General features: G+C 44.1%; 1 protein-coding gene across 4 annotated transcripts in view; it reads left to right on the forward strand.

Annotated features, from left to right (window-relative positions):
• The first annotated feature begins 1,915 nt into the window (after positions 1-1,915).
• ST3GAL6 (ST3 beta-galactoside alpha-2,3-sialyltransferase 6) overlaps positions 1,916-19,694 on the forward strand; it is a 45,466-nt gene continuing 27,687 nt past the window's right edge. For 3 of the 4 annotated variants that reach the window (XM_081859807.1, XM_081859809.1, XM_081859810.1), the window contains exon 1: positions 1,945-2,086. The gene's annotated coding sequence lies outside the window, so the exon portion shown is untranslated. Of the gene's footprint in view, positions 2,087-19,694 lie in introns of all 4 variants that reach the window. The other variant, XM_081859808.1, reaches the window with a different exon arrangement.

The following is a 19,694-nucleotide window of genomic DNA, read 5'->3' on the forward strand; positions in this document are numbered from 1 at the left end:
AGTCACAGGACAGAAACTTCCCCTCAGCATATCAGCTGAGGATGGAATTATCACCCCTCCCTGCTTATCAAATCATTGATCTGATGACTGGAGAGGGGGAAATTTGCATCTCTAAAGCACTCTGTGCCCACTTTATTTATTTATTCATCTTAATGGATGCCACCACTACCAAACTGGTAAAATCTTGGGGAATAAAAAAGAAAAGGCTTATGGGAGGGGCTGAACCAGACCCTCAGTTTGGGTGTTTTCTAAGAATATCAGATTGCTTTACCACAAGCCCACTTTTGAGAATGCAGGAAGGAAGGAAAGACATCTGGTTCTGTCAGAAGAGCTTCTGCAAGAACTGGGCAAATAATGCTTTTTAGCAAACAGTATCCCAACGTACAGTAAAATTAAGTTATGCAGGCAATAGCGGACTGTCATACACTGCCCTCCCCATCAACTAAAACAACAGAAATACTTAACTAACTGACCAATCATGTCGGTACTGCGCCCCCCAACAAAAATCCTGGCTTTATGCCTATGGGACTCCTGTGCTTGACAGAAATTAGGAGTGCCTTCTTCATCACCCTGTTTGTCTTTCAGACAGGTTTGTCCTAGGTTTTAATTCAGACCGTGTTCAGTGGGGCTTACTCCCTAGTAAGTTTGTACAGCATCACCGCCTCAGACAGCCTTTACCTGAGAGTAAGTCCTATAGAAAAGAACTTCTGAGTATATTTTACTGTGCTGTTTACCTCCCATTCTGTCCTTCCTCGGAGAGAGGTCAAACAGAGAGGGAAGCTGGAGTTTGGACTCTAGCGTAAAAAAAGAGAGAAATGTTTCGCTTCCAGTCTAGAATCCACTTCTTCCCAGTGTGCTGGTTTCCCCCTTTCCCAGAAGCCAAACAGGAAATGGAAACCCTGAGCTATCCTCACAACAACAGCTCCTCCTGCCTTGTGGGAAGCACCCCATGCAGAAAACACGTGTGAAAGAGCTGCGAGCAAACAGGCCCTAACAACCACATTACCAACACAGGAAAGAGGGCCTTAGGTGTTCACTCCCAAGCAGAAACACTGAAATTAATGAAAGAACGTGCTGCCTTAGGTGCATTAAATGTCAAGAGGTCTGCTAAGAGCAAAAATAAAACACCACCCATCAGGGGTGCCAACCTGAATAAAATGGGGTAGGCGGGTAAGCCCTACTCTGCATAATCAATCACATGACGCGATGCACGGACACTATTTGAATGGCAATGCCCATCAACTTTGGGGGCGGACGCCTCAAATATTTCACTGGGGTAGGGGTGGGCGAAGGGACCTCGGCCCCGAGGAGTCCACTTCTTCTTTAAGGGAATGTGTCCTCCCGGCCCAAAGCGCCCTAACCTTTTAACCTTCGAATAAAGTCACCAGGTTGGCGCAGGAGGTTTCCCTTCCTGGGAGTCTTCAAGGTGGGGAGGCTCAGCCCGGCTCTAGCTTTCCTGCCTGGAGCAGGGGGCCAGGCTCACCCAGGCCTGCAAGGCCCCCTCCAATACTCAGCAATATTGGGGGCTGGCTTGTGGCAGGCGAAAGCCCTCGGAGACCTCGCTCGGGCGGCGTCCCCTAGAGCGCAGCTGACTCGTCCAGCTGCCCCGTCTCCTCGCCTGCCTCTGAACTTTTCCTTGTGCGCGGAGGAGGGGCCGGGCTCGCCCCGCGACCGGGAGGGCTTCCCTCTCCTCGAGTGGGCAGGCCGTTGGCGGCGGCTGCAGCGGGCGGAGCCTCCTTCTCCTCCTGCCGCGGACTCCCTCGCCTTCTCGGACTTCTTGCTCGCAGCCGAGGCGCGGCGCAGCGCCGTCTTAGCGCCAGGCTCTGTCCGTCCGTCCCTCCCTCCCCCCGTCCGTCCGTCTCTCTCCTCCCTCTCTCCGCCACGGCCTCCTGCCCAGATGAGGCTCCGTCCCTTCGCGCTGAAGACCCGCCGGAGCGACGGGAGGGCCGAAGAGTGAGGCAGCAAGGAGCCGCCGCCGGGAAGCTCAGGCTGCTGGGAGCCCAAGGCGGGAAAGCCCCGGCGCCGCAGCGCAAGCGGCTCCAGCCACGCTGGAGGTTAGCGAAAGAGCAGCAGCCCGCCGGGCGCGGTAAGGAAAAGCGAAGGTCTGTGGAGAGGAGGGGCCGCCTGACGCTGCAAAGATCTCCGCAGCTGCCTGGCTGTTAGGACGCTGGCGCCTTCCCCACCTCTGAGGGAGGACTTGCCTCTTGGGCCAGCGGGGAGGGAAGGGGCCAGCCTGGGCGAGTTGAACGAGGTCGCTTGCGAGGCGACCCTTCTTCTCTCTGCGCTTCAGTCTGTTGCAGAAATGGGGGCGGGTGGGATGCAAGGCTTTGTGCGGAAAGATTCCGGGTACCAAGGGTGACACTCCGCGCAAATCCCTGGGCTCACGTGGAGCGGGTTATTTCTTTCCCACCTGGATGTAGCTGGGCGGGCGGGGCGGGATCTCTGCGTAGGAAGGCAAAGGGAAAGTGGGTATGTCCTGCAAGCCTGGAAGGCTTTCCCACCTCAGGCTTGGAGCGAGGCAGCGCGTGGCTGCACGAGGCGCGGCGGGTTTCGAGAGGAGCTTGGCGCTGCGGTTTCAAACTTTTTAGGACGCGCGAGAAAAGTGCCCCCCCCCCGGGCATCCGCGCGGGTTTCGGGGTCTTGCCTTTGTCTCTCCCCGACCTCCCCCCTCCCAATGTGGCGTAAAGTTTGGGAGCGAGACAGACGGAGAAAGCGCTTTCTTCCTTTCAAACTTTCCCTCGCATCGGCGAGAGACGCAGCCCGCGCTTTCCTGGGGAGGAATCCTGCAGCGATCACAGATCTCGGGGCTTCTCTCCTCGTGCTTTTTCAAAGCCGGAGGGGAAGCCTTTCCCGGTTTCCATGCCTCCCTGTCCCTCCTGCCTCCCGTGCTTCCAGGAAAAAAGGCGAAAAGTTTAAGGCCTCGGAGTGAAACGAGATCTGCTGAGAGGCGTGACTTCCTCCCTCTCGGTGCTGTTAGCAAGCAGCCGAAAAGGGCCGACGTGGTAGAGAGCGGCGGCTGCTGCTGCCGCAGCAGCATCGCTCCTTGGAAAGGTTAAATGCAGACAGGCAGTGGTGGCCCAGTCTTCCCTTCCCTCACCAGCCCGCCCCCTCAATCGTTGTGGCTTATAATTTTCTCTGTCTCACTTTTCTTCCTACGCTCTTAAAAACATTTATTCGGTTTTGGTCCTGGTGAGGTGAGTCTGCGCAAACAGTTTAAAGAGATGTCTGGGCCCTTTGATTTTTTCCGCGGTGAAAGTTAGGCAAATTTAAACAAGAGCAGCCTTCACCTCTTGTGACTTTTTTCCCCAAGTACCTTGCGCCTATTATGTGTTGGTTTTACAGCTTGCAGCCAAAAGGTTTAACGATACCATTCCCACTCTCCACAAACATTTGTCTTTCCACAAATCCAGACTTCCCGAATGGTAAAGTTCTGAATTTTATTGAGGTCAAGACTTTGGCCCTAGTGATGTTAATTGCCTTTATGTTTTACAACCAATATCAATCATAAATATACTTGGGTGATATCCAACCAATATATACTCAAGACTAGATCCATTGAAATCAGCAGGCTTAAATCCACTGAACATTACACATTATCCATACTTTGTGTATGTACTCATCTCTGGTCCATTTTCTTGAAAGCTAAATGAAAATCATTTTGAGGCTGTATTCACACAGCAGTTAATTCCATTATCCCAACTGTCCCTTAAATGCTAATTTCAGCATTGTATTTGAACTTTTAGGTGTCATAAAAGCCATTTCTGGAAATGTAGCAGAATATAGCACAAGTTTAGCTCTCATTTCCGTGTTATTTCCTTCTAGACTTCATTTGCAAATAATGCAGAAATGGGTGCTATATTCTGCTGTGTTTCCGGAAGGGTGGAAGTTCAAATAGAATGTGCAAAAATAACAGTTAGGGGAACATTGTGAAAATGGAATAGACTTGTGTGTAAATGCAGCCTAGGTAAGTGCAGTGGCGTAGCGTGGGTTGTCAGCACCCGGGGCAAGGCAAATAATTTGCGCCCCCTAACCCGTGGATTTGCCCTAACCCCAGATGTTGCGCCCGGTGCGGCCGGCCCCCCCTGCACCCCCCACGCTACGCCACTGGGTAAGTGGACCAGACCAACATGGATGAATTAAAGGTTCTGGAATCTGGAATAGCAAATTCTGTAAGTGCATGTGTTTAAGAATCTCTACGGGACAGAGTGAAATTTGGACACTGTAAATGGGCATGAGAGAAATGGTTATTTGGTTATCAAAACTGTTGTTTACTGTTTCAATCTGTGGCTTCCCTTTGCTGCTTGCTGCACGGTAATCATAAGACCTGTTTATAGACTGTGTAGTCCACCCCTGAACATATTTGCTTCCAAGTCCCACTGATTGTAATGGTGCTTACTACTAAGAAATGTCTGTCAGATTGCAATGCAATCTAGGCAAACTGAACAAAGTTGCTCAAACATGCTTGCTTTACATGTTCATCACAGTTTGCTTCTAAAGGCTTTTCTCTCTGGATGTGTCCCATTTTTATTTTAGGTTTTAGTTTTGGTTTTTGCACATGAAGGAAATTTATTGAAAAGGCAAGGAAACACGGGCTATAGAGCGATGGAAAATATTTTGTTGTGTTTCTCAGGTTGATTCTGTGGTTCTTGGACCCTTCTTTGGGGAAATCCCCAGCTAGAGAGCCATGTCTGTTTTTAGAAAAACTGACAGCCTGTTTTATTTTTAGGCTATTGGGGGAGAAAAGAGAAGATAAAGCTGATTTGATTAGAAGTCCCATTTAAAACAGATGGATTTGTATGTAATTCTCCAGTGCACTTGATTTGCTTTTATATAATTTCCCCACATCCTTTGGAGATGTGTTACCTCTTAGCATGCTTAGCCGTGTTTTGGGGTTTGTAATATTAACTTCTCCTCTGCATATGATTTGTTGTCATTTACTTTTGGATATGGGCTTCCTCTTAGAACAGGCATGTCCAACTTTCAAGAGACTTGAGATCTACTCCCGCTATAAAAAAACTGGCAGTGATCTACCAAGGTTGTTGAGCTTTTTTTTAGGGAGCCAAAGTTGTTGTTGAACTTTTTTTATGAAGCAATGATTGTTGAGCGGATCACAATCTACCTGTTGGGTATCACTGTCTTAGAACATTTCAGGCAGGATTTTGTAGGGAGAGTGATTAAGCTGAAGTGCATCTCTGCAGCAGTGTTGTGCAGAATGCCTCCTTCCTTTTGAAGATCTAAAATTTAAGTGGGGGAGGGGGAATTAAACGTACATTTGCAATTCTAATCCATGTTAGAAGGGTATAAACCAGTGTTACAAACTCAGATATATAAACTAATCGCCAAATGGCAGCTTAAACCTAGTTTGCAGTCACTGCAATGCAATGTCTAGGCACCTTTTTCCCAATGAGATTTACTGTTGTTATTATTAGTATTTATTTGATTTCTATGCCACTTTATATTTTAAAGAAAAAATGCCAAAGTGGTTTACAATGCATCAAATAAAACAAATTCAAGCTTTCTCCTTATTTCTTTACCTACTTAATTTATATATCTGCCCCATAGGACCTGTGAGATAACAGGGTTCAAATCCCCACTCAAGCCATGAAGCTCACTGGGTGACCTTGGGCCAGTCACAGCCTCTTAATCTACCTCACAGGGTCATTATACGGATTAACTGCGGAGAGGGGGAACCATGTACTCCTTGGGGAAAAAGATGGGATATAAATGCAATAACTGAGCTCTTCTGCTTACTTCATTAAGAAAACTGGAGGGGCCAGCCAGATGGAGATGTCAGTCATCAACTTGGTATTCAGAGTTCTCCACATGGTCGCAATTGGACCCATGCTAGTTGCAAATTCACCTGGTGTCAGGGGAATTTTGAGCACTGGTATAAGCCGTGTATTTGGAACTAATCTGCAAAAAAATTATCCATGCCCTCCAACACTAATTTTAGGTTCTAAGTTATGAACAGCAACAGGTTAAAAATATCCTGTCAAAATTAATTTTATAAATACACTTTTTATAGATAAAGATTTATTCTTCCCCTCAAGCCACTTCTGGGAGAAATGATGGAATATACTTCTGGGGAAATGAGTAATTGTTGCATGTTTTCTATACAATTTTATATTTAAAAGCTTTTGTTTTAAAATTTTGGTTTGAGGACTGACCTCAGTCCACATTTTAGGAACACTGAAGTGCACACATAGCACTGAGGCTGGACATACTTGTGCTCAAGAAAATTTTCAGAAGTACAAGGGAAAAATAACCAGCTTTCCCACTCCTACTCAAGTTAATAGTGCTTAACTTGTTTACTGTGACATCATGCACTATAACAGAAGTTTCCAGACCCTTCTATATAGTGAGAAGGTGGGGAGGGGTATTACTCAGAAGGGTGGTGGGAATGGGTGATTGGCAGATAGCTGTGATGAGCCTGTTGACGACTCTTTAACGACTGCAATAGGTCTTACAGGAAAAAGCAAGGGGTGAAAAGGTGAAAAATGGCTTTGTCATGTATAATGAGATAAGAATCCAAGGTCTTTGTTCAGACCAGGTTTTTCCATGGTTTTGAGTTTGGTGATAAGTTGTAATTCAGCAGCTTCTCTTTCCAGTCTATTTCTGAAATTCCTTTGTAGTAAAACAGCTACTTTGAGATCTTGTATAGAATGTCCTGGGAGATTGAAATGTTCTCCTACTGGTTTCTCTGTCTTGTGATTCCTGATGTCCGATTTATGTCCGTTTATTCTTTGGCGTAAGGTCTGGCCTGTTTGTCCAATATAGAGAGCTGAAGGACACTGTTGGCATTTTATGGCATACACAATGTTAGACGATGAGCAATTAAATAGTCCCGAGATGGTATGTGTGATGTTGTTGGGGCCAGTAATGGTGTTGTCCGGGTGTATGTGGCAGCAAAGTTGGCATCTGGGTTTATTGCAGGCTCTGGTGCCAGTGTCCGTGTTAGGTCTGGTTGTAGTATTATTGTGGGTTAGGAGTTGTTTAAGACTGGGTGGCTGTCTGTAGGCAATGAAAGGTCTTCCTCCCAGAGCTTGAGAAAGAGAACTGTCATTGTCCAGGAGAGGTTGTAGATCTCTGATGATGCGTTGTACTGTTTTAACTTGGGAGCTGTATGTGATGACTAGAGGTGTTCTGTTATTTTCTTTTTTGGGTCTGTCTTGCAGCAAGTTCTCTCTGGGTATCAGTCTGGCTCTGTTGATTATAAAAATACAGGATGGGCACATAGACACCACCTTATACCGTAAACCAACTGACCGACAAACATATCTACAAACATATCTACATGCCTCTAGCTACCATCCCAAACATACCAAACAGTCCATTGTATATAGCCAGGCACTACGTTACAGCCGCATCTGTTCCAATTCTACAGACAGAGACTCTCACCTAAGAGATCTACAGCAAACCTTTTTAGAACTAAAATACCCAACAGATGAAGTTAGACAACAGATCAACAGAGCCAGACTGATACCCAGAGAGAACTTGCTGCAAGACAGACCCAAAAAAGAAAATAACAGAACACCTCTAGTCATCACATACAGCTCCCAAGTTAAAACAGTACAACGCATCATCAGAGATCTACAACCTCTCCTGGACAATGACAGTTCTCTTTCTCAAGCTCTGGGAGGAAGACCTTTCATTGCCTACAGACAGCCACCCAGTCTTAAACAACTCCTAACCCACAATAATACTACAACCAGACCTAACACGGACACTGTCCCCACCTTCTCACTATATAGAAGGGTCTGGAAACTTCTGTTTCAGTGTATCTGAAGAAGTGTGCATGCACACGAAAGCTCATACCAAGAACTGACTTAGTTGGTCTTTAAGGTGCTACTGGAAGGAATTTGTTTTGTTTTGACTATGGCAGACCAACACTGCTACCTATCTGTATCATGCACTATGAATACATAGCCTTAGGGCAACATCTGTAACCTTCATTGAGGGGAAAATACACTAAGCTGATGTAAAGCTGTTGATGTATCACAGCTTGAGTAAAAGGTACACCTCCTCCCGGGCAGAGTTTGGAATCAAGGCCTGGAATGCATTATCCAGTGGTTATTCTCGATTTCCTTGGCAAGCAATAAGCAGAGCAGCCCTGAAAGCATACCCTCTAACATTTATCCAATGACAGTAGGGACGTCCCCTCCCACATTTCTCCAATGAAAATAGGGACATCCTATAGTCTTGGTCTGTTCAGGAACAGAAAAGAGCCAATCTTTGGGGAGTTCAGAGGTGTGGAAAAGATGGCTTTGAGTGTGCACTAGTCACTCTAAAAATGCAGGCTTGGGAACATACCGTATATACCACGCATACTAGCATGTGTTCAGAGTGCCTTTTCCCTGTAATCCACTTAAGCACTGATCTAGACATTTGAAGGAGTTCCATGCTCCTTTTCTCTGCATTTTCTTTTAAAGCAAAAGGATCCTACGTAGGCTACAAATCTTAACTGAAGTAAAGCAGGAAGGGAGAGGCTACTTAATTGTAGGTTCCACATTTGCTTTGCATCTCAAAATCACTCCCCTCCCAAGCTGCTTGTTTTTAACCTATGTGGGGGAGCATCTTTCTCCCTGCAGGGAGGAAAGCAATTTGGAGAGCATGGCTTTGAGTTGGTGGCCAGAGAGGAACTTGTTCAGGAAAGGGACTCAAACTTTCTTCAAGAGAGTTTTTGCTTTCCTCTCTTACAGCACTTGACCTCACCCTGAATGAGAGAATAGTAGCATGTAGTGGCACAATTTTACTCCGAAGAGCACTGATCAGCTCAACAAAGTAACAGTGCAGTGCAGGTTACTGTAACCTGTGCAGGCAGTGGAGTAGTCCATATGTAATCTGGTCTGAGCCAGGAACCTCCACTACTTAACCTGGTGGGGAGCTCAGTGGTAGATTGTCCAGTATATACTTGTCCAGCAAAAACCCTTGTATGAGCAACTCCTTGGAACACCAAGAGCAGGCATGGCTGTTAAACTGCTGAGAAAGAGCATCTATGAGGTAGGTCTCAACCCTTACCTTTTGCTTTTGTCAGTTGCCTCCAGCATTTCTTCCTTTGAAATTGCAACTGTCTAATAAAGTACCCTTGTGAGTTGTAGGATATAATCTGTCCCATTGCTGCTCTGTTGGTAGTAGCTTGGCAAATGCCTAAAAAATTATTAGCCCACCAACTACATGAGGTTGCATGGGCAGATTGAGTAATGGCTCTGGTAAGCTGATAGATGGTAAGGAATTGTTGCTTACCTTGGTCAAGGCTGCATTGCAGGTGTGACCATGTCAACCCATAACTTAGCAACCATTTATTTCTTGTGTCCTTGTATAAAGCAAAGTCCTTTTACTGCTGTTAGATAGCTATGGGTTTAGATGTTTTCATGATTTATGGTGTTTGCATTTTTATAATCACAGTATTATTTTATTATACAATGAGATGCTGCTCTTGGATTTAAAAGGCAGGGGCATATAAATCTTCTAAAGCAAACACTGGAAGGCACACACTCCTATTTAGATCTTTATCAGGAAGCAGAAGGAAGCAGAAAGTTAAATGTGTGAGCAGAGTAGTGAGTCAAATACTGAAACGGCTGAAACAGGACAAAAATAGACAGTAGAAAGTCAGAGGGAGAGGCACACTAAATGAAACTGTTGTAAAGACAGTATGAATAATAGAATTGTAGAACTGTAAAGCTGGAAGGGACTCCAAGGGTCATTTAGTCCAAATCCCTGCAATGCAAGAATCTCAACTAAAGCATCCATGACAGATGGCCATCCAATCTCCACTTTAAAGCCTCCAAGGAAGCAGAGTCCATAACCTCATGTTCCACCATCAAACTGCTCTTACTTTCAGGAAGTTCTTTCGGGTGTTTAGTCAGAATCGCCTCCTTTCTTGTAACTTGAATCCATTGGTGCAGGTCCTAACTTTGGAGCAAGAGAAAACAAGCTTGCTCCACCTTCCATGTGACAGCCCTTCAGATATTTGAAGATAGCTATCATATATCCTCTTAGTCTCCTCTTCTCCAAGCTAAATATACCCAGTTACCTCAAACCCTTATAACATTTGGTTCCCAGGCCCTTTATCATATTTGTCACCTTCTGAAGACAGCCCTGCTTAGGTTTTTAATGTGTGACATTTTAATGTATTTTAATCTTTGTTGGAAGCTGCCCACAGTGGATGAGGAAACCCAGCCAGATGGGCGGGATACAAATAATAAATTATTATTATTATTCATCTGCACAATATCCTTCTTAAACTGTGGTGTCCAGAACTGGATACAGTACTCCAGGTATGGTCTGAGCAAGGCAGAATAGAGTGGTATTATTACTTCCCTTGCTCTAGACACTATCTATACGTCTGTTGATGCAGCCTAGAATAGCATGACCTTTTTTTGCTGCTGCATCACACTGTTGACTCATATTAAGCCAGTGGTCTACTAAGAGCCCTAGAGCCACAAAAGCTCATGGTTGGTTACCTGTATATGGTACTCAGTATCTGAGATCCTCCTCCTTGCCCTTCTTCTTAAAAAAGCAAGTTTCCAGACCTTACGTATGTAACAAAGATGCAGGTCACAAGTGTGCACACTAGGCAGTGTCTGTAGTAGTCAGTAGTCAGTCAGCCAGCGGCTTGGCTGAAAACTGTAGAGACCTTGTTGAGTAAACATACATAGGATTTTGCTGTTAGTAGAATTTCCAATGCCCAGGATCTAAAGCTTTAGTTTCCAACACCCCCACTTTCCTTCACTGATATCTATTAGAAGCAGGAGAATTATGCAAGTTCAGACAATCTATCCAAGGACATAGAATTTGGTTTTTTAGGTTCATTCTCTTCATTTCTTCAGAATACGCAGTCCTGTCCTTAGTGTAAAGGAAAACTTTGTATCGTAGACAACTCTTCCAATCATTACCTCTGATTACAAAGAGATGTTTGTTCTTTTGGAAAGGAAGTTCGTGTGCTATACAAGCTGACATTTATGGATTTGTATTCCCTGCTTGACGTATAGTGGTATGGAGAGTTTGGCATGCTGGCTGAAGCCAATGAGAGATTTAAGGATGTAATCCTAAGGCATTAGTGAGTGGGAGCTGAAGGCAGTTAGATGAGAAATGAGGGCAGAGGAGTGAACTCTGTCCTTTTGCAGGGTTTCCTCCCCTTCTTAATCAGTTGCCTCCCATTGGATCCTAGCTTTCCCTTGGTTCTGCCTTTGCAGACCTCACTCTTAACCCTACTAGCATTTATTTATTTTAACAATTTATATATCTCTGATTTCTCTGAAAGAGAATAAAAGAGTAGAAGGAACAGAACAAAACAAACAAGTCCTTAAACCTGATGTACCTTCAAAATTAGTAAGAACAAATTCAGAATTGGAGTTTTCACATTGGTAGGGTGGGTCCTAAACACTGTGTGTGCAGTGTGGGAATCATCACATTAACTCACCCTTCTCTGATGTACATCAATGGACTGCAATAGGGCTGCAGAACCTGTTAAAAAAAAAAAAAAAGTATTTTCAGAGCTGAAAAGGTAGCACATTTTCAAGCTGCAGATAGTGTTCGAAATTCCCATTGTTTTAGGTGCATTTTGCAACAGGCCATTTCATAAGCGCAAGCAGTTTTTGACCTCTGGGAACAGTCCTGCACCTAAGATTTCTGATTAAAACTCAGAGTGGAAGGAAAGGGGGACCTTTTTTTTGCTTCCCCACTTCCAGCTACTCTCTGAAGACTAGAGAAGAGACCCTCCTAAGGATATTAGGGGGGTGGGAAGGGTAAGGACTAGACCATGTGAAAGATGAACATAATATTTTAGCTGCAGTTCATTCATTTTCAGCTTTGTATTCTTGTTATTAAAAAAGTGTGCCTAGACATTCCGTTGTTGCGCCCATAACCTAGGTTTAAGGTGCCGTTTAGCTCCTAGCTTTCATATCTCAGTTTCTAACACTGGCTGCAAATCCAGAAACTTTCCTAGTCTTTCAGCACTAAAGGTCAATCCAGTAAGAAGTATCTGCTAACCAGTTAGCTCCCCTCACACACAAATAATCTTTCTCAAGGGTCAGCAAAGTTTTTGTGGCTTGGGCCAGTTCATGGTCCCGCAGATGCTGCGGTGGGCCGGAGTGCGCGTATGTGCATGCATGTGCAAACGCTATTTCTGGTGTGGAGGAGGCGTGCACAGCTTCCCATTGGCTGCAGGAGCTTCCTGCAGCCAATGGGAAGCCAGCCAGTGTTGCAGAAGGCGGTCCCCTCAGTATTCTGAGATGCAATATTCAGGTAACTCGCAACTTGTATGCTTTTAACTTGTGGACGTTCAGCTTTATGTGCTTGTCAATTATTTTTTCTGTCAAAGAGGTCAGGCATCCGTGAAAAAAGACTTTGGCAATCCCACCCATCTTGGAACCTAATGCGTTTTGACTATACATTATTTTGGCTTTATCTGCTATCTCCAGAATATAATCCCCGTGTACGCTGAGAGTTGCCTGTACAGCCTCAAAGAAGGGCAATGGGGCAGGCATCTACTAACTGTTGGGGAAGCGTACCTCCTGCAGTTTGTGGAGTAATTGCCTTTTGATAAGAGGCAAGCAGTTATAAGAATGAGGTGTAACAGCAACTAGAAATGTTTCATAGAGCTGCTGGTCCAAGAATTAATTACTTCAAGTCTTTCCCATTAATATGCCTTATGGCACTGGTTCTCAAGTGGCGTGTGGGGACGCATCAGTGGGTTGTGGCATGACCCAAGGTGGGTCGCAGAAGGATCACTACCATCATATGAAGATGTAGTAAAAGATTGAGAAATGGGTCTGCCAATTAAACATGGGTTCTGGGTCTAAAAGGTTTGAAGATGCCTGCCTTTTGAAGACTGGAAGTGCTTATACTCTTGAGTCAGGCTTCCTAAGCAGGTCCGTTCAAGGTAAAGAGTGGTATTGTGGGAGGCAGTTATTAGCTGTAAGCTGGCATGCCAGTGGTGTGAAGGGGCAGGGTTGTGAGACCTCATAGAGGATAAGAATATCCATGTCTACCAACCTAGATGGCTATGTTCTACTTCCTGAGTCAGAGGCAATAGGCTTCAGGATACCAGCTGATGGTAATGGCATGTGCTGTTGTGCTCAGGTCCTGCTTGCGAGTTTCCCACAGACATGTGGTTGGCCACTGTGAGAACAGGATGCTAAACTAGATGGGCTATTGGCCTGATCCAGCAGATTTTTCTTCCAGCAGAGCCTAATGGAACAGGCCAGTGGCCCATCTAGTCCAGCATCCTATTTTCACAGTGGTTGATCAGATGTCTGTGGGAAACTAGCAGGCAGGATATGAGCACAAGACTCCTCTCCTTCCTATGGTTTCCAGCAACTGGTATTCAGAAGTATTACTACTTCCAGCTATGAAGGCAGAGCATAGTTGTTATGGCTAGTATGTTCTTATGCGTCCCTTCTGTACGACATAGAGAGGTAGGGCTCAATTTTGAGATGGATGGATGAACAGAGCCCTTCCTTTCTCTGCCACCTTATTGTTGACTCACAGTTGTTAGCAAACCTTAATACCTGTGACATGCTGCTGTTCACTTGCCCCTGTTTATTTTTCTTTACGGGGCTCTCATGCTTCCGCAGGACTGCAGGCTTTGAATTTTCGAAGGCTACAAGGCTATGCTGGAAAATAAAATGGACTGTGTGACTTATCTCGTGATGGTATTCCATGTCTTGTGACCTTTTGATGTTTTCCTTAGCCTTTCCGCTCTCAGAGTCTTACGATTACATTGGAATTTTAGCTTTTATTTATTTTTTAAACCAAGCTTTCCCAGAAAAACTAGACGCTCAATAGAGAGAGCATTTCTTAAAAATAAAAAGATACCTTCCTGTGTTACTGAGCTATAATCCTAAAGAGGTAATGCTAGTAGGTTATATGCCTGAGCTTGTAAAGTGACACTTTTGAAACTGGTGTCAGCTGGAGATATGTTATAATTGAAACACAGACTACAGTGTGCTTAATTTCATTGAAATCAGTGGTGTTAAAAGCATATTTAATTTAGCATGGCAGACTGTCCATTTTAAAGGCGAGGCATTTCTCCCATTTCTTTATAGAGCCGGAATACATGTTTATGCAAGCATAACATGAAAATCCCTTTCTTGTTATTATTATTTTTCGTTAAAAACTTTAGAAGCCTTCTATAATTGAACTGAACTACAGGATGTGGTTGTAGCTGGTGGCATTGAGACAAACATGTGACTAAGCTTAGTTACTTTGTATATGGTGCAAAACTTCGGGGTTATATAGATGGCTGAAAGGAAGACATGCTATGTACGATATTACCATAATGCTGTTAGACAAATCTATGGTGTGACCACAATTAAGAGTACAGTCGTACCTTGGAAGTTGAACGGTATCTGTTCCAGAAGTCTGTTCCATTTCCAAAATGTTCGGAAACCAAAGCACGGCTTCTGATTGGCTGCAGGAAGCCAGTCAGAAGACGCTGAAGCCCCATTGAACATTCGGCTTTCAAAAATAGTTCGCAAACCGAAACAGTCACTTCCGGGTTTGCTGCGTTCAGGATCCAAAACCTTCAAGAACTAAGCTGTTTGAAAACCAAGGTACGACTGTACTTTGTACTGTTCTGGTCGCCTCACCTCAAACAGGATATTGTAGAGTTGGAAAATGTTCAGAAAAGGGCCAAAAAAGTGATCAAGGGGATGGAGCGACTTCCCTATGAGGAAAGGTTGCAGCTTTTGGAACTTTTTAATTTAGAGAAAAGGCAAACAAGAGGCAGAATGATGGAAGATTATAAAATTATGCATGGCATGGAGAAAGTTGATAGAGCTCGGGGACATCCAGTCAAGCTGGATGTTGGAAGATTTAGGGCAGATGAAAGAAAATACTTCTTCCTGCAGTGCATAGTCAGACTAAGGCACTCGCTCCCCCAGGAGGCAGTGGTGGCAACCAACTTGGATGGCTTTAGAAGAGGACCAGGTGAATTCATGGAGGAGGAGAGGGCTATGGATGGCTACTAGCCATGGTGCTGATGCTCTTGCCTCCTCATCTGAAGGCCGCAATGCTTCTGAATGCTAGTTGCTGGAAACCATGAGAGGCAAAAGTGCTCTCAAGCTCATGTTCTGCTCCCTGGTTTCCCATAGGCATTTGGTTGGCCACTGTGAGAACAGGATGCTGGAATAGGTGAACCATTGACCTGATCCAACAGACTGTTCTTGTGTTTCTATGGAAGGTGATTTGAAGAAAGAAATAAGAACTTAATTTGTTCTAGAGGTCCTTTCTTAACCTGAAACTGTTCTGAACCTGAGGTACCACTTTAGCTAATGGGTCCTCCCACTGCCCCCCCCCAATTTCTTTTCTCATCCTGAAGCAAAGTTCTTAACCCAAGGTACTATTTCTGGGTTAGTGGAGTCTGTAACCTGAAGCGTCTGTAACCTGAGGTACCACTGTAAGGTCCAGTCGTGACCAACTCTGGGGTTGTGGTCTCATCTCGCTTTATTGGCTGAGGGAGCCGGCGTATAGCTTCCAAGTCATGTGGCCAGCATGACTAAGCCGCTTCTGGCAAACCAGAGCAGCGCACGGAAACGCTGTTTACCTTCCTGCCAGAGCGGTACCTATTTATCTACTTGCACTTGCATTTATCTACTTGCACCGCCGACCTTCTGATCGGCATGTCCTTGGCTCTGTGGTTTAACCCACAGGACCACTCGCGTTAGTGGAGTCTGTAACCTGAAGCGTCTGTAACCTGAAGCATCTGTAACCCGAGGTACCACTGTATGCACATTCTAAGTCCACCACTTAAACCGCACTTGCATGTTACAGGAGAAAGGCAGAACTTCCAACTGCAGGTATAGATTGAGCACAGTGAGTTCTTACTCCCACCCCAGTTCCCAATCCTAAAGGCTATGGTACACTGTTGGATTTCACCCTTGACTTGAACATTTCAGCTACTTATCAGGCAGGGTTTTTTTAAAAAATGAATATTGTACCAGCATGTATCAGGGCAAGAACAGAAGGGGAATTTAACCTATTCTGGCCTTGTTTAAGTCTTGATTAAAATCCGTCCTCTGAAAGTGCTGTTAGCTTGCAGGGACGGAGAATCGCCACACAGATGCCAATGGAGGATCTCCTCCAATGCCAACTGCACCTTCAAAACAGAAGTTTTCAGCAGGACTTCAGCAGGCTAGGAAGGATTGCCTGCTCTGATTAGTTATCTCACACAAGCACACTGGCAATGCAAGTTGCATGAAAAAAACAACAACATGTTGCAAGTTAGGTGGAAAAGCACATTTAACTTCAAGTATAGTTTAGGTTTGAGTGTTGGGAGTATGAGATGTCTGTGTGTAAAAAGAGTGGTATGTGTTGGAAAGCAAAGTAGGTGCAGAAAGGTGCAAAAATAAAAATAAAAAAAGGCAAGCTTGTTTCATAGGTTTCCACTTAATCAGGCCTTCTTTTTAAAATTATTTGTTCTTTAAATAGTTGTCAATGTAGCATGGCTGACTGTCATTTACAGTGCAATCCTACCCATGTTTGCTCAGAAGGAAGGGTCGTTTAGTTCAATGTGATTTGCTACCAGGCCACTGGATATAGGATTGCCATAGTTTCTTTTATACTCGTGGAAATGTATTTGATTGCTTCATGTTAATCAGCTTTACTTTTCAGGAGATTCTCATGTTACAATTATGCCATCTCCTTTTACTCTTCCTTTGTGTGAACGCCAAAGCAAGTGACACTGTCCATTTTTCCATACGCTTTAAAGATTATCCCTTCTTTCATAACTGTTATGCAAATTTTACATAACCTCCACAATTTCCCAGTTGAAAACGAGATGATGGTGCCTTAAAAAAAACCCAAAAACATAAACCTGATTGACAGAAATCTCATAGCACTAGTGTATAATAATAATAATAATAATAATAATAATAATACATTTCTTACCAACTGAGAAACAAATGTACTTACATTTTTAGATGCCACCAGTCTGTGGTTTTTTGCTTCTTTTTCTTTCCATCACACCCAAACTAGTTCTCATGCACTTTAGATTTCTCAGAACTTCAAAGTGATATGTTAGTCGTTTTCTACATGCAGTAGCAGATCAAGAAAATATGCCTCGGGAATAGGCTTCAATATTACAGAATCAATACATGCCAAAAACTAGTTCACATAGATGGATTCTGTAGTGCAGTAGTGCTGTTAAGTGAGTTCCTAGGAAAGAACTGCCCCCATTATTGTACTTTTGGAGCAAGGATTGCATGGCTCAGTTGGTTAGAGCATGGTGCTGATAACACGAAGGTTACAGGTTTGAGCCCCACAGCTGCATTTTCCTGCATTACGGGGGATTGGACTAGATCAGGGGTCAGCAAACCTTTTCAGCATGTGGCCAGTGCACTGTCCCTCAGACCTTGTGGGGGGCCAGACTATATTTTGAAAAAATAATAATGAACGAATTCCTATGCCCCACAAATAACCCAGAGATGCATTTTAAATAAAAGCACACATTCTACTCATGTAAAAACACGCTGATTCCTGGACTGTCCGTGGGCTGGATTTAGAGGGCGATTGGGCTGAATCTGGCCCCCAGGCCTTAGTTTGCCTACCCATGGAGTAGATGGTCCTCAGGGTCCCTTCCCACACTACAATTCTATGATTCTAAGGATAGTGTGCAAGAATGAGGTCCAAAAGGGGAACCTGTCATTTTTCCAGAAACAGGTGGCCTTCATTCTTGGAAAGGCAAAGGAACCTTTCTCATCCAAGCAGGCAACAGTTCCTCTTGTCCCAGGATACAAAGCCTGAGATGGGGAGCCTGGGGGCAGGAAGAGTTGTTGTAAAGATAGGAAGCTGTGGGGAAAGGTTATCTTGGCACAGGAAACAAAAGATTCATACAAGCCTGCTGCAAGTTTCCTTTTGAAACATGTTTCTTTGAAACTGCCTGCAGTTTGCAAGTTGGTCTTTTGTGAGAATGTAATGAAGCATGCAGGGACAAATAAGCCTCTGATAAGATATGCTTTTGACCACAGACACGTGCCCTTTCAGACCAATGCAGGGAATTTTGGAAAGAGCAAAAATCAGAATTATGAATTGCAGATTTTCCCCAGTGTTTCTTTTCAGAAAAGAATTTTTATCATGTCTGCTGTCCGTCTGTTCAAGTGCAAGGACTGCTTCGCTGTAAGTGTCCAGTGACTTTTGCAGCGAAAGTGGAATAATAGTTTTCTGGTTTGTGCACAAAAAGTGAGGAAAACATTTTTGGACCATAGCTTGGGCCACAGCTCAGTGGTAGAGTGTCTGCCTTACATGAAGAAGATTCCAGGTTGAACCCCTAGCATCTCTGAAACCCTGGCGAGCTATTGCCGGTCTACATAGAGAATTGTTTTGTTCACACATAATGCTGAGCCGAGGTTTATTAATATGTGGTTTTTAAATGATGTGAACCCAGGCCAGGCAGCTTAACTATGGTTTATTAACTATGACCAAAGCTCACTCATTAACCAAATGTTATGGCTGGCTCACAAAACATTAGTTAACATCCACCATAGCTTAGCATTATTTGTGAACTTCGACTGTGGGTTCTTAACTATGGTTAATGAGCTGTCATTGCCCCAAAGCATTAGCGCTGTGAGTGAAGAACGGTTCTTCTTGGCTTGTGTCTCCTTTAGGGCATGTAATAAGCCACAGTTTAAGTGACCATCTACTTGATGCCTCAGTTTTAACTGAGGTTAATGTTAACTTTGGCATAGTGTTATGTGCAAACAAGGTTAATACTGGGCTAAGTGGACTCAGTGGTCTGACTTCATATCGGGAAGATCCCTGTGTTCTTAAGAAAAGCAACATGTGTGACCATTGCACATGATTATCTACACATGAGTTGCACATTGTTTCCTACACAGATTCAAAGGTATTTTGTAACAAGTGAAGTGGTTCTGAAAATCAGACTGCTGTTGCAAAAGTCTCCTTGAAACCTGCCTTTATAGACTGGGTGCATGAATTGTAACTGCAGCTTGGCCTTTTAGTGCTTTGATTTTAGCTTACAATTGGAATGCTCACATTACTTCTCCCATGCAACCCTTTTCAATCTATATAAAAAGCAATCCAGTATATAGTATCTCTGGGTCATTCTTCCTTTCCTGTAAATATATTTTTAGAAAATGAGGTATTCTGCTGTCAGGAAATAAAAGGATAGAGAAGAAAAGGGAAGGGAAGACTAGAGCAGGAATGGGGAACCTTTGGCTCACCAGATGTTCCTGAACAACAAATCCCACTAACCCTAGCTCAGCAGCATCTGAATGGTGTTAGGATGGGCTGAAAGACCCTAATAATAATAATAATAATTAATAATAATAATAATATATCATGATACAGTTAATACTGTTAGGAGCAGAAAAATCACACTGGCTCATTAGGGAAAACACATATCAGAGCAATAGTAGATGATGCCTTTATTGGGACTGCCTAAAAGATCAGAGTAGTGAGCAGAGTTGAACTTATCCAGTAAGCAAAAACAAAAATTGAAATCCAAAGGTTATGGAAAAAGAGAAAATATATATTGCAGGGCCTGTTGAGAAACCCAAGCCTGCAGTTTGTAATGGAATGGAAGGTGGGTGTTGAGCCTGACTTAATTGGGAGCAGTGATCCATGTTGTGGAGGAGAACCATTCAGATTCATATACCCTGAAGTTTTGTGCCTATTAAATACGGTCTGGATCCCCCCCTAACCATTTGAAACAGAATTAGGGGGGCACACAAACA

The sequence above is a fragment of the Podarcis erhardii genome (assembly GCF_964252035.2).
Source record: "Podarcis erhardii genome assembly, chromosome: 4".
Classification (NCBI taxonomy): Eukaryota; Metazoa; Chordata; class Lepidosauria; order Squamata; family Lacertidae; genus Podarcis; species Podarcis erhardii.